Below are 14,679 nucleotides of genomic sequence, written 5' to 3' on the forward strand. Positions count from 1 at the left end.
ACGACCATTGTTATCGAAAATAAAGCCATTTGAAAAACCACTAAAAATTTCGAATTTTGTTTTGATCCTTCAATTTATTCCCCTTGTGTGTTATGATAAACTTTGAATTTTGCTTGTAGATTAAAATCTTTTTCTACTCCTATTGATTTATTTAGTCATTATTGAACTGCTTTTGAGCAATCAATAGTATCTATTAACAAACAACGTGAGTAATAATAACTCAATCCTATAACTCACTATATAAATCGGAACGGATGGCTCTGTGCTTCTATACTTCTGGGCTTTTATTCGGTTGGCCGAAAGGGAACATTCCATTATTGTTATTGAGGGGAGGAATGTCACTTTGATAATTTCAACGTTTATAGGACGTAACTTTTGAGGTTTTGAGGTTGAAGTTTTTTTTTCTATTCTTGTATTTTAATATTTATTGTTATAGTCGTAGATAAAGTATAGTATTCAACTTGCGGTAATGGTCATTACCGCTCGTTGAATAATACACTATTATATCACATCTAAATGTCAAAATGTCGAAAGGATCGAATTAGTAAATTTGAAGATATCAGAAAAACATCTATATTTACGCAACCCCTAGTTGGATATTGTCCATGCATGAACCGTGGCACTCTAGATCCGAACCTACCCTTAATAAGTTTGTAGTTTCGAGAATGTTAATGTTTACGGCCTGAAGGACAGGTGTAATCGAATTTGAAGAAGGATTCGTCATCAGTGAGTGGGACATCATATCGAAGTGAATAGAGCAATGTGTTCAGGGAACTAGCTCTCAAAAATGGTTTCAAGATGTGTTATAAATTTCTTGTTGATTGCATCATCAGGACCATAGAAAATTCAGACAGAACCGAAATTTTGCATTTGGATGTACCTACAAGGTATGTATAAAATTGCATGCTGATCGCGTCACTAGAACCATAGAAAATTCAGGAAAAAGTTGAAAAATATAATTATTCCGCAACAATAGATTTGTCCAGGTTTAACTCGTATACAGGGTGTTCCAAATTAAGTCGGCACCATTGCCAACTCCGTTATTATTGATGCATACGATTTCGGTTGAATGAGCAAACTGGTAGTATTTTTAGTAGCCTTCTCGATGTCGAAAACAAAAACAAATTGACAGTCGCGTTGTTTATATTTCATAAAATGATATTTTTTCCAATGGAACACCCTATATTTTTCATTCATTTCGATTTGTTATAACAATCTCAACAACAAAGCTCATATCGCCTTCCTTCCTATAGTGGAAAATGAGCTACTTATTTTGAAATATTTATTTCTTTCACTAGTACAAAAAATTTATTTGTTTTGGCGAATAACACCTCAATCCTTATGATTCTCCAAACACCCATTTTTTGTACTTACGAATGACAATATTTCTTTACTTTTCGCAAAATAAGAAAGTAAAAAGAAAAAATTTCGCTGGGATGTGATGCCGTGAAACCCGTTTTCATCATGGCGCACCACTCAATTGACACCACTAAGCTATTTGGTATTAATATACAAAACGATAATTTCCATCTTAAAGGCATTCCGCAAGCCGCATTCATTTTGTGAATCAATAGTGTCAATAGAAGGGCCCGAATATTCTTCAACAAGAAGGCGGTGTTTTTGAACATTTACTCTATATTTCATAGCGCTTTATCAAATCCGTTTATTATAAATGTTTCTTATTAATACAACTGTCTTATTTTCACTTTTACGAAAAAAAGTCAATGAGATTCATTGTTGAGAATTTCATTACGAATCGAAATACATGAAAAATATAGGGTGTTCCATTGAAAAAAATATCATTTTATGAAATATTATGACAACGCGTATCTCAATTTTTGTTTTGTTTTTGGCGTCGAAAAGACCACTAAAAATGCTACCCGTTTGCCCATTTAACCGACATAGTAGCATCAATAATAACTGAGTTGGCAATGGTGCTGACTTAATTTGGAACAGCCTGTATATGATGTTACCACTAGAATAAAATTGTCAAATTTCAAGAGGATCATATCATCAGAATCTTTCATCCACATGAACTAATTAACAACAATGACCTAACGATAAATCACATCTCACATATACATTACCTATTAACAATTCTCTTATCCCCAATGACGCATGAATGAACGATGCTCAAAAGCTCCTGATGCGTTTTTGGTTTGTTTTTCTTTGATTTTCAAATTGCAATGCTTTTTAATCATGAAATGTGCAAATATAAGGATGTAATTTTTTTTGATCAACAAATAAAAATTTCAGATTTACATATATACATATTATTATACGACCGTAAAACAAAAATTACTAAGAATTAAAGCGTTTTAGCTGCAGTTTCAAACAGAAGATTCTACCTATTACCGACGGTTCAAGATGATTCCAGTTTTTTTTTTCAGACTTCTAATTCAGTTGAAATTTGAGAATTCTCATAGTGTCAAATATAACACGGGTTCATCTTCGATCTTTAAACTAAACTCAGGTTCATTTAGTTTAGACCGAGGTTAGACAACTATTTCTAACTATATGTTCTTAATAATATATTATTAATATATGTTGAATCTACATTACTATTCATTCATAACATAATATCTATATCAATGGTATTCTACCTTGAAATGTAGAATAGTAAATTATGTTGATGACTTTGAAAAACTATCAGAATAGGCTAATCATATTTTTCTGAAGTCAAAAGTTTGATTTGATCGAAATAAATTAATCCTCAATGAAAATTGATCAAATGTTCTACCATTTAACACAAAGAGATAAAAAAAAATTAATAAAATGTAATATTTTTGTCACAGTAAAAGAGTGAAATTTCTTGGCATCTATGTCAATCAATTGGCGTAAACATACATACATTTCGTCATATAAATCAAGAAGAATCTGCTTTGAATTGAGATCAATTTCAAAAAATATGAATGAAAACACTTTAAAAATTTTGAACTTTGGAAATTTTGAAGCTATGTTTAGGTATGCTAATAAATTTTCAGGGAATCTTGCTGAGGAAAATTTGAGATGAAAAATATTGTCTCTATGGTCGATATTTGTTCGAGTGTTTAATTTTTTTATATAAAATAGGAACATGTTATAGGTATATTGAGACTTCAAACACATGCAACAAAAGAACTTTTGACATAATCTAACCAGCTCACAGATTAACTTCAATTGAGAAATGTCCTACATATACCTATAAGTATGAAAGCATTCAATAAGCAACCAAGAGACATAAAATGTATTGCGAACTATGAAATTTTCAGAAACAAAGTCAAATACCTACTTATAACGTTAGAACAATATAGTCTAGGGGATTATTTTGAGGGCTAGTTGAAGCTGACAACTGAGGACGTCGTTACTTTTTAATTTATGTTTTCAGAACTGTGATTCATTCAAAAACCAGATATATTGTCCAGAATATTGTCATTATTAGTAATTATATATAATTATATGCAATAATATGTCATTATATTCAATGTTCACTCTACTTGTTGAGTGAATTGGATTGAAATTATTTTTTTCTAATTTTGCATAATTGTGGCAAGGAAAAAAATCATGTTGTAGACATTTTCGAATTTTGATGCGAAAACGGTGTCTAATGTTTAAGTTTGACTCACTGATCAATAATTAGATGTCAAAATGAATTGTTCTTCCGGTCCCTGGCCGCTGTATGCATGTCCGAAAAGAATATATAGTAGAGACTTGAAATTTTTTAAATGTGATCAGTATCCGAATATCTCGTTTCTTCTTTTTCTTCTTCTTCTTCTTAATTTAAGCCTAGGGCTTGTATATTCCACTTTAGTCTTCGGTGGATGTAGATATCCTGGAATTTCTCGTTTGCGTTATTTAATTGCAAAAGAGTGAAACGAATTTTCATTCAAAATTTTATGGAAATTTTATCTTTAATTGCTCTCAAATTTCGATATCCCAGAATTTATGGGTACGATCTCACTGAAACTTTGCGTGTTTCGATAAGGTGAGTTATCGAAAAATTCAAACAAGAATCAAATTTTCCGGATTTAAACCACAGTGAAAAGGACGAAATTATCTTGACCAGTTCATGAGAAAAGGCATTTCCAAGAAATTTTTGAATCTACATAAAATATTTCATCATATCGTACGAAGTACAAAAATTTCATTTCATCATATCATTTGGAATGTTCTCCTTTCATAATTTGGTCTCGAAATATAGGGTGAAATATGCACATCGCCAATAAATTAAGTCACCAAAAAATTAAGCAAAAGTTTAAGATACATTTCCGTCAAAACTACTCGTCCGATTAGGACTTTTTATTCTTAAGAAAAGTTATTTTCTCTTAAACGTTATACCCATAAAAAACATGATTCGCTATACTGACTCTTTCGTTTAACTTGTTTATTTTATTTTGTTTCGTTTTTTTGTTGTTAAATTTGGACCTTCATTTTTCATAAAATCATGTTATGCTATAAAATGGTGTAATATTTTAGTTCTTAACTTGAATGTTGCCGTCCAGTTGGTTAATTAGCAAAATCTGAAAGGAGTTCCGTAATCATGGATGATGGAAATTTTGTTTTTTTTTTAATTCGGAATGAAGAATTCGATCGTGATGAAATTTTTCATTTGGACGTAAAAGGAAAATAAACTTCATGCAACATTTAATGTTGATCGCGTCAACAGAGTCAAAAAACTCAAGCAGAAATCAAAAAAATAATATCAAATATTTTCTTGATAACGAATATCCGATCGAGTTAAAAACAATGGCATATACAGGGGGATAATAAAACTTTATTTTCTCAGAAATAAAAGAGCATTTGGGGAAAATTAGTTGAGGTACAAACGAAAATTTTTGTGTCACAAATAGTTAATAACTAGTTACGAAAGCAAAAAAATTCTTTATTTTCGAAAAAGTGGGTGCTAACTCTACGAATACACATGACCTCTGTAAATTATTTTTCAGTGGAGATATTTAGATACTTTATTTACCAGGATTTCATGATATTGATCCGACCAATCTCTTTTAATTTATGCGATATTCTTTCGTATTTTCGTATGACATAAATGAAGGGCAGACATGAATTCTGAACCCTTTGAATTCTCAGTGGACTAAAGAGTCGACTGTAGTGCTGATGGTACCGGGTTCGAATACTGGTTAGGTCATGGATATTGTTCATGTCTGGTGGTGATTAAAGAATTTGAAAGAGTCTTATAGATAATGAAATATTCGCTGTGTAGATGGCCAAAGTAGCCTAGCACATATATAAAAGAAAAACGAACGAACGAATGAATTCTCAGTCTCTGAGCACTAGTGAGGCAATTGCCATAGACGACATCAGCGTAGTTGAAGGTTGACAGAACAAGAGAATCGCATAATAGTTTCTTCAGTTTTCCGGGATGAATTGGCAATTATTGTATATCGTTCTTAGTTTATACCAAGCACGTTGAATACAACTCGAAACATGTTTATCGAATTACAATCTAATGTAAGTCCTAGATTTCGTTTTGCTGTCATCTATTTCCAGCAAATTATCTCCTAATTTTATTTTCTTCATTTGCTTGATGTCTTGAAAATGACTCCTTGGACCGAATAACATAACACAATACTTCTCATGGTTTAGAAACAAATTGTGATCCAATGAGTACTTGCTCACTTCAGCGAGCTCGCTATTCATTGTCTCACATATGTCATATTTATTTCCCTGTTGAATGATAAGTATACCTAAGTATCATCAGCGTAATAATGAACCTATGATTTTTTAAATTAGTGTTTTTGCCCTGAGGTATGAATGACATATAAAGCGGGGCCTTAAATTGAGCTCTGCATTACACCGGCAGTGCTTATCAGATCGTGCGATACGGTGTTATCGATTATTACCCTTTGCAATGTTCCCTCAAAGTAGCTTCTGAAGAATTGGACTGCGCCTTCATCCAGTCCAATATAGTGGAGCATTGCTAACAATATTTAAAGATCCAAAGTAACAAAAGATCGAGTGTAATCCAACAACACCAGCATGGTATACTAGTTATTGTCGGCTGCTCAGACTATATCATCTATAATATCAGATAGCTCAGTAGAGCAGCTGTGGTTCTTATGAAATCCAGATTGCGTTTCTGGTAGGATGTTATTTAAGGTTATGTAGTTTGAAAGTTGTTTATTCACCTTCTCTAGGATTTTAGATAGACATGGAAGAATGCTGATAGGTCTAAGATCTTTATACTCAATGGGCATTACCTTTGGTTTCGGAATAACAAGGGCTTTTTTCTATGACTTTGGATATATAGAGTTGGTGATACAGAAATTTATACTATGGGTCAAATAAGAAAGGATGAAAGGAGATCATAAATGAATACCATACCTATATTCCTAGTTCATCCACACCGTATGCCTTGGATTCGATTTAGCTGATAATTTTGAGGGTCTCAATTTCCGTTGCAGTCTCGAATTTCAGTCAGAACCTCAAAGTTTCTCTCTTGTTACTTGAATAATATGCGATTGTTTGATCTAAGTTTCTTGTGGTTTGAGGGATTGAGGAAATAAAATATTGATTGATTTCGTCAGATTTTTTTTAGGTTTTCAGGAATAGTTTTAGGATTGTCCTTGCTGTCATCACAATAGTATTTGTGTACATTGAAAATTCATTATCGAGAAATGCTTTTTTTTCCTTTTGATTGTTAATGGTGTTAAGTTTTTAGTGATTTGTAATAAGCTGTTTTGGTATCAGAACGGCATTCATGTCATATATATTTCTTCATGGGATATATTTTAAGTCTTGATCAAACTGGCTGATATAAATATCAATCCAGTTCCTGATTTCCTTATATTTAATAACTTTAGTTTATAAGGCAATTCAATCTCATAATAAATAAATTCATGATCCTAGAACTTGAATGGCAGAGTGTCACATTCGAATATCTTGATGTTATTAAAAATGATGATAAAATCTATTAAGAAGCTACTTTGTGCAACTGCACAAAGTAGTTCAATTCTGTGGTGGAATCCCCGAATCCCCGAATAGTTATTCTAGTGGGGTGTGGAACTATCTGAGAAAGATTCGGGGATTCCACCACAGAATTGAACTTCTTTCGATAGGGAATCCAAGTAGTCTATATTGAAATCGCTAACGCAGCATACTCTATCACAAACAGGTTCAAAGGATGATAGAATGTTGTCAAATTAAACTAGAAAATCTGATTTTCTGTAATGAGGGGGTTTATTAATACATCCTAGAATGATTTCGTTCTTGCCCATCTGCACCCTTCTTTGCTCGAAGTGTTCATTACTTGCGAGATTACTTGTTAGCTCATTTTCCATCCGCGTGAATTTATAACCTTGTTTTATGAATTAGCCAATTCCTCCTCCCCTCCTTTTTCAGTTTTGGAAAATAGCGTGATATATATGAACCCAAACATTCGTGTCCAATGAATTATCATTAAGCCAAGATTTAGATAAGCCAATATAATCAAAATCTTCAGAGTTCACGAAATATCGAAGTCAGGAAGGTTTGGAGTTAGACATCTTATATTAATGTGACTTATTCTTAAATTTTGAGCAGTTTTCATCGGGAATAGAGTTGGCAGAGTGTATTATAAGAATTTTAAATGAACGCTCATAACAGAGTGGCGAGTAAGAAAAAAAGAGAAAGAAATTTATCGGAATTTATCGAAAATTCAGATGAATAGTTATTGAAAATGAGAGAGCATTACAAAAATCTAATATATGTATAATATGAGCAATAGAGAATACGAAAATATACGCTCAGATCATAGATACCACTCCGCCTTCAATTCACCAACTCTTCTAACTGCTCTTCATCGGCGATCTGGATCTTTCGGTTGTTATGAAAGACTAGAATTCTTCCTCGATCGGTCGATGATTTGTTCTTCTCTCTCACTTTCAAAAGGAAACTATTACTTTCAGTTGACAGCATTTCACACACAATTATCTTTTTTCCTTTGAGTCGACTTACAGAATATTTCATCACGCCGCCACTGGGTGACAAATTCAACTATCAAAGGTGATGGTCTGTTGTCTTCTTGTTTGTTATTCTTTTTTTTTTAAGCGATAACAGGAGATGATCTAGTTTTTATCAATATTTACGCCCAGATTTTTATGAATCATACTCAACAAATCTTCCTTGATGTCCGATCTTCCATTATTCTCAGGAATTCCACGAAAAGTTTCTTGTTGTTTTTTCCATGCATGATTTTATTTATATTACGTTCATTTTTACTCATTTTTAATTGAATGAGTAATATATTTTCATTCAGTTTCTTTATTTCAGCCGTATTTCATATTCGAAGCTTTTCATTTTTTCCTCAAAGACTGATAGGCTAGATGATCCTGGTGTATTGTGCTCGATATAGTCCTTGAGTAATTTTTCGAGATCTTAATGAAGTTTTGCTTCAATTTTAGTCATTTCTTCAGTAAGATCCAAAGGTGTCTCATTCCACGGGTTTTTTCTTGTTCCTCCCATGTCCAAATCCAACAAAGATTTACAAATAATATCGAAACAAATTATGAAGAACAAGTTTTTCACAGCAGCGGCTCAATCTTATAATACAAATATTTTTAGCGGATCTAGCTCGTTCCGTGGTTACGCTACGAACGTCATATTAATATGAAAAAGCAAAAATATCAAACTCAATCTCTGGATCCGCTATTGGTTCAAAAAAAAAAAAGAAAAAAGTGCATCCGTGAGATCAGATTCATTTTCGAATATATATATTGTAACATATAAAAAACAAGAATACCTACATATTTGGTTTTAATTACTCATTATAGAATAAGTCTTCTGTTCACTCGTCCGTTTATCTTTTCGAATATACCCACTAGTTCATCGGAATTATTATCTAATTAATATGTAAATTCCATAGTAAATATTCATGAAAGCCAATCCATTCAGTCAGATGTTTTCACTCGTGTTTCTCAAGAAAATTTATAGTCTCCTTAGACTTGAGAAAATCCTTTCTGGAGTAGCAAATACGTAGAGTAGCCAATATTTGCAACAATATCAGTGTGGAAAAGCCAAATAGAATAAATTCATTATCTTGGTTTCTGTACATATAAACTTCAAAATTAAATTTTCAAGTGTCATTTTTCTTCGTAAAAATGCAAACCCTACCTCGAACCCCTCCGAAATACAGATACAACCCCTAACTTTTCAAATGAGAAGTATGCGCTTTCGATACATCGTGTGAAAGGTTTCTTCATTCTCTATTCAGAAATGTTATTATTTTCATTTTTATTGCAAAAATAAAAATTAAATCAAGTGACTATAAAGAAATTTGGTACAATATCAAAAACTGAAATGTAATTCAAAATAAAGCAAAAAAAATATGGATGTTAATTGTTAATGAAGTAGATGTTCAAAGTGTTCACTCGGCAGCATTCTAAACTCAAATAAAATTTTCTCAGAATGATCGACTTAATCGCAAGCGTCATTCGATCTTCAATTATAATAACACTTGCGATTAGGTCGAATATTTCCCTCCTGTCAAAAATTCTATGTAAATGGAATGCAATTATAGAAAATTACAGCGAATATTTCCCTCCTTTCAAAAATTCTATGTATCTGGAGAACAATTATCGAAAATTACAGCGATAATTGCATTGTAGGAAGCGAAACTGCACTGCGATAATTGTTCTGTTCATAGATGCATAGTTTCTATGCACCTTACGCAGTTCGTATCTATGGCAATTCTATTCTACATCAGTTTGACAAGTAATGTAACAGTTTATTCGGGAAATATTCCCTCGAATTACACTCGTGCATCAAAATGACCGGATAATTTCGCAAAGAAAGAGAAAGAGCCCTCCACCTTCGGTGTCGGGCTCTTTCTCCAAAAATGAAAATGAACTCATGCAGTTTTTATGACAACACGCTGTCATGCAAAATTATCGGTAATTTTGATGCACTTGTGCAATTACTTACGATAATTGCATTGTAGGAAGCGAAACAGCAATGCGATAATTGTTCTGTTCATAGATGCATAGTATCTATGCATCTTACACAGTTCGAATCTATGGCATCTATGGAATCTACGTCACTTTGACAAGTTAACAGTTTATTCGGGAAATATTCCCCTGAAAAACACTCGTGCATCAAAATGACAGGATAATTTCGCATTCCAGCGTGTTGTCATAAAAACTGCATTCGGTCATTTTCATTTTTGAATGGAAATGAACTCATGCTGTTTTTATGACAAAACGCAAACACGCTGCCATGCAAAATTATTGGTAATTTTGATGCACTTGTGCAATTACTTACGATAACTTCATTAATATTCATACTTTTCTTTTTCTTTCTTGAACATTAACATTCATACTTTTTCTATTACATTTTCTTCTTCTTCTTCAAGTGCTATCCCCGCGGCGGAGGTCGGAAATGATCATAGCTATTCTGACCTTCGGGGCAGTTGCTCTAAAGAGTTGTTTTGAGCTGCACCCAAACCATTCTCTCATCTTGCGACTTATGCAAGGAAAATATTTCATTTTAGTTTATGATATTGTACCAAATTTCTCTATAGTTTCTTGATTTTATTTTCAAATTTTCATTTTGGCAATAAAAATGAAAATAACATTTCTGAATAGGGAAGAATGACAATTTAAAATTTAAATTTGACATCGTTCGGGATTTTCCATAAATATGTACAGTAACCAAGATAACTAATTTGGCTTTTCCACAATGTATAAATATTCGGATAAAGGTTTTTATCGCACTTGTCCAAGCATTCCAAAACGTATTTCGAAGTAGAAGAGATGATGGACATAGCTGCATTCCACACTTCAAGTTCTGTTTGGCAACTTCAGAACTGGCCGCAAAATTCGAAGGTAACGCACAAAATTTTACGGTGTTTCGAAAACCTTTCAATCAATTGGTTTATGGTTTGTTCCAAAAATGGGATGAATAAATTTATTTTTAGTATATACACTATAGGGAAATAAATTGAAGGATCAAACTAAAATTCGAAATTTTTAGTGGTTTTTCAAATGGCTGTATTTTCGATAAAAATAGACCAATCCGAATTTGAAAAAAAAAAGTTTTGAAGCTTGAAGTTCATAGTTTAGAGATCTCCTGATCAAAAAAATTGAGTGTACCACTCAATACTAATGAATACAGTAAGAAAAATTTCAGCGAAATTTTCTCACTTTTTATTTTTGGTTGACGTGTTTACAGAATTCACTATAAGAATACTCTATAAGATGTACCTATTGGTTTTTCGGAAAAAAAAATTTTTTGTTCTCTACATTAATTTGAAAAGTTGAGACAAAAAGGGCTTTCGGAGGTTTTTCGGATAATCAAGCACTGAATTGAAAATATCGAGGAAACCATCAATATTAAGCACCTATGCGTTAATTTAAACAATTTTTTTTGATAAAAATGCAGAAAAAAAAATCTTAAAAATTTTATTTCTTCATTTTATGGGAGATAATGAACATTCACATCATTCTACATCAATGTAGAAAAAACAATTTTTGCAATAGCAACTTCTTGTACCGGATTCATTCAAGACTTCAAAACATCCCTTAAATTTTCAGTGCAATCATTGGTTGCCGAGATGTTGATGACCAAAGACAAAAAGGTCCTTTTCAATTCAAAGTTCGATATTTCAGCGACAAGTTCTCGTATCCATGTTTTAAAAAAAGGAATTTCAAGCAGAGTGAACAAGTTTTCTCATCCATATAGTGCTTAAGTTAGAAAAACTTTTCCAAGTCTGTATGCCAAAAATAAAAACTGAAAAAATTTCGCAGGAATTTTATTCACTGTTTTCATTAGGATTGAGCAGTACACGTTGCTCGAAAAATTTTTTCATAATGAAATCTCTACAAGGGCGGCCCAAGTATCAAATTTTGAGAGGGTCGCCGTTATGGGCTTCAAGTTTTTTATGGGACCATTTCGCACCTTGTCTGCTTGAAACGCATATTAAGTGTTTGATAGTTGCATTTTGCGGGGGTCATGAACCCCTTGACCCCCTCTGGGACCGCACTTGGATCTCTAAACTATAAACTTCAAGCTTCAAAAAGTTTTTTTCAAATTGAGATACGACCATTTCAATGAAAAATACCGTTTGAAAAACCGCTAAAAATTCTGAATTTTATTTTGATTCTTTAATTCATTTTACTGATTTAGTATCCGACATAGAAGTGTTCCAGCAGTTCAAATATTCTTCGAGCTACACTTTCGCTTCTTCATAAAGATAAAGGCACTCCTCGTCAAAGGTACTTAAATGTATATACAGGTTGGTCGACAGTTATATTGCTCGCCTCTTTCTATTTTAAAATGAATGTTGACATCACACATGGTTTGAACCCCTTAACCCTCCCCCTGGCTACGCCCGTGCTGTATTTTATTCTGATAACTTTGTGCCCATATTTTGAAAACTAAGACAAACCAGGAATTAACTAGGATTCAGATTTGTATACAGAAGTCTGTATTCGGTTCTTAAATAACGGTCTGAAGAATCATGCAAAATTTCGTGAGAAAAAGACTTTACGAATTTGAACAGTTTGAGTTGAGATTGTTAAGAGGCGAAATGGGTGATTTTCAAAAAAAGATTAATTACAGATTAAAATGTGTATATGAAAAATTAGGAGAGGAAACGAAGATTCACGAAATGAATTCGATATATTCAACCAATCCGAGTTATAGACAGGAATTAACATACAATGCAATATTTATTCTCGGGAAAAGCAATAATTGCAAATTATATTACATAAATTAGAAACTACAAGTTTTTTAAGGTACCTATAGACAAACAGAACCGAACAAAGAACAATATTCGAATAAAGTGAGCACCAGCTGAGCTAGCTGAAAAGTTCAGATTATTATGTTAATATTCTTCGAAAATTTCATTAACGAATTCAAGGAATAAAAAATTAAATTGATCTCACACATGTATGTTTCTGATTTCACACATTATATATTCCTCCAGTAGAAAAAATCTGAAAATTAATATCACCTATTATGAAATCCGAATCAAATAATCTAATGATAGCTTGAATATCCTGATAATCAAATTATTGGGGTCTAACCTAGAGCCATATTTCTTGAATTTTCACTAAGAATATTGTGAGCTTTGATCCATAGAATGCACAGAAAGATTCGAATTTGTTGAATTTATTTTCTGATCAAGAGTACAGGATGTGTTTATGATATTATTCGAATCAGAATGAATAGGTGAAATATTTTTTGACCTTCACCTGACATTTCTGTTTTAATTTTTCTAGTGAGACTTCTTCTGCCACCATAAAATATGAATGATCATAAATGAAAAAATCATAGCAAATATTATATAAAAGGAATTCTAAAATTTCAATCTTCTCGATAAAAAAAGCAATCCAAAATTTTAGTGATGAATCAGAATTCAGTTTGGACATGCATGATGACCGTGAAAATTTTGGAAGGCGACGTGGGGAAATACACATTTTTCTGTAGAAAAGCATATTGGAATTATTGATAGGGGCACTACTTATGGAAGCACCTTTATTGTTATAATCAAAGACAACATGACCACCATGCGTTGCATCCAAAAGGTGGTAACACCACATGTTCTGCCTGTATACGAACTCTCACCAACTCATTTTTCCAACAAGATAATACGGGACCACATTTAGTCAGATTTGCGTTGGCTAATTTAGAAGACATCCGAATTTGTTGCCGATCTTCCGATCTTTCAATGACTGAAAACATATGGGACATTATGGGAAGAAGTCCACCCGTCATTCTCTACAGAATCTGTTGGCACTTCGGCACTAGATTTCAGTATTCTGGCACTCCTGGCCGATAACTCTAGAGAATATAGATCACCTCATCAGGAAATAATAAGACGTGTTTTTGAGTGCATAGGACATCGTTGAGGTCCATTACACCTTCAATTTTTGACCGAAAATATCCGGAAGTTTACGAAATGTTACTTCTTCAGATCCACCATTTTCATAGTGAATTTTCATTTTGTTTTTTATTATTGTAATGCGAATTTCGAGTGGAATTGAATTCATTGTGATAATTGCTCAAGCTCCGACTAAAAATATGTCAAAACTGTTATGTATCAGCCTTGTTGGATTTTAAAAATATAAGTTCCTTTTCACTTGATTTCCGCATCGTTTTTTATAGCGGCGCTCACTCGTCTCTCTGTCAATGCCGTTTTGAGGTTAAATCAATAATGAATTACTTTTGACAGAACAAAAAACATATTTAAATGATGGCATTGATTGGTTGATCTTTTGTATAGCGCCACCTTAAGAAAGAAAAGGGAGTTATGCCGAGCTCAGTCGCCAGAATTATCTTAAACAAAATCTAATCAGTGAATACACCAGTATTTTAGACATCTTAGGTGAGAATAAGATGTCTAAAAAACTGGTATATACACTGATTCGATTTCGTTTAAGAACGTAATTGAGCGCTCACAGTGTTTTAGACATCTTAGGTGTGACTAAGATGTCTAAAACACTGGCGCTCTCACTTACTCTTGAAAAACCTTAAAATTAAATTGGCGACTTTTGACGGGACAAGCGTTCTTTAATGAAATTGGTCCTTTTTCATTTCATTTCCGTTTCATTTCTTATCGCGCTTACGTCGTTTCTCTGCTGAAGTTGTTTTTAAGTTAAATCAAAAGTCGATCAACTTTTGACAAAACAAATGAAAATTTCAAAATGATGCCATTGATTGGTCGATTCTTTGTATTGCGCCACCTTAAGGAAGAAAAGAGAAAAG

The sequence above is a fragment of the Harmonia axyridis genome, chromosome 2 (assembly GCF_914767665.1).
Source record: "Harmonia axyridis chromosome 2, icHarAxyr1.1, whole genome shotgun sequence".
NCBI classification, from domain to species: Eukaryota; Metazoa; Arthropoda; class Insecta; order Coleoptera; family Coccinellidae; genus Harmonia; species Harmonia axyridis.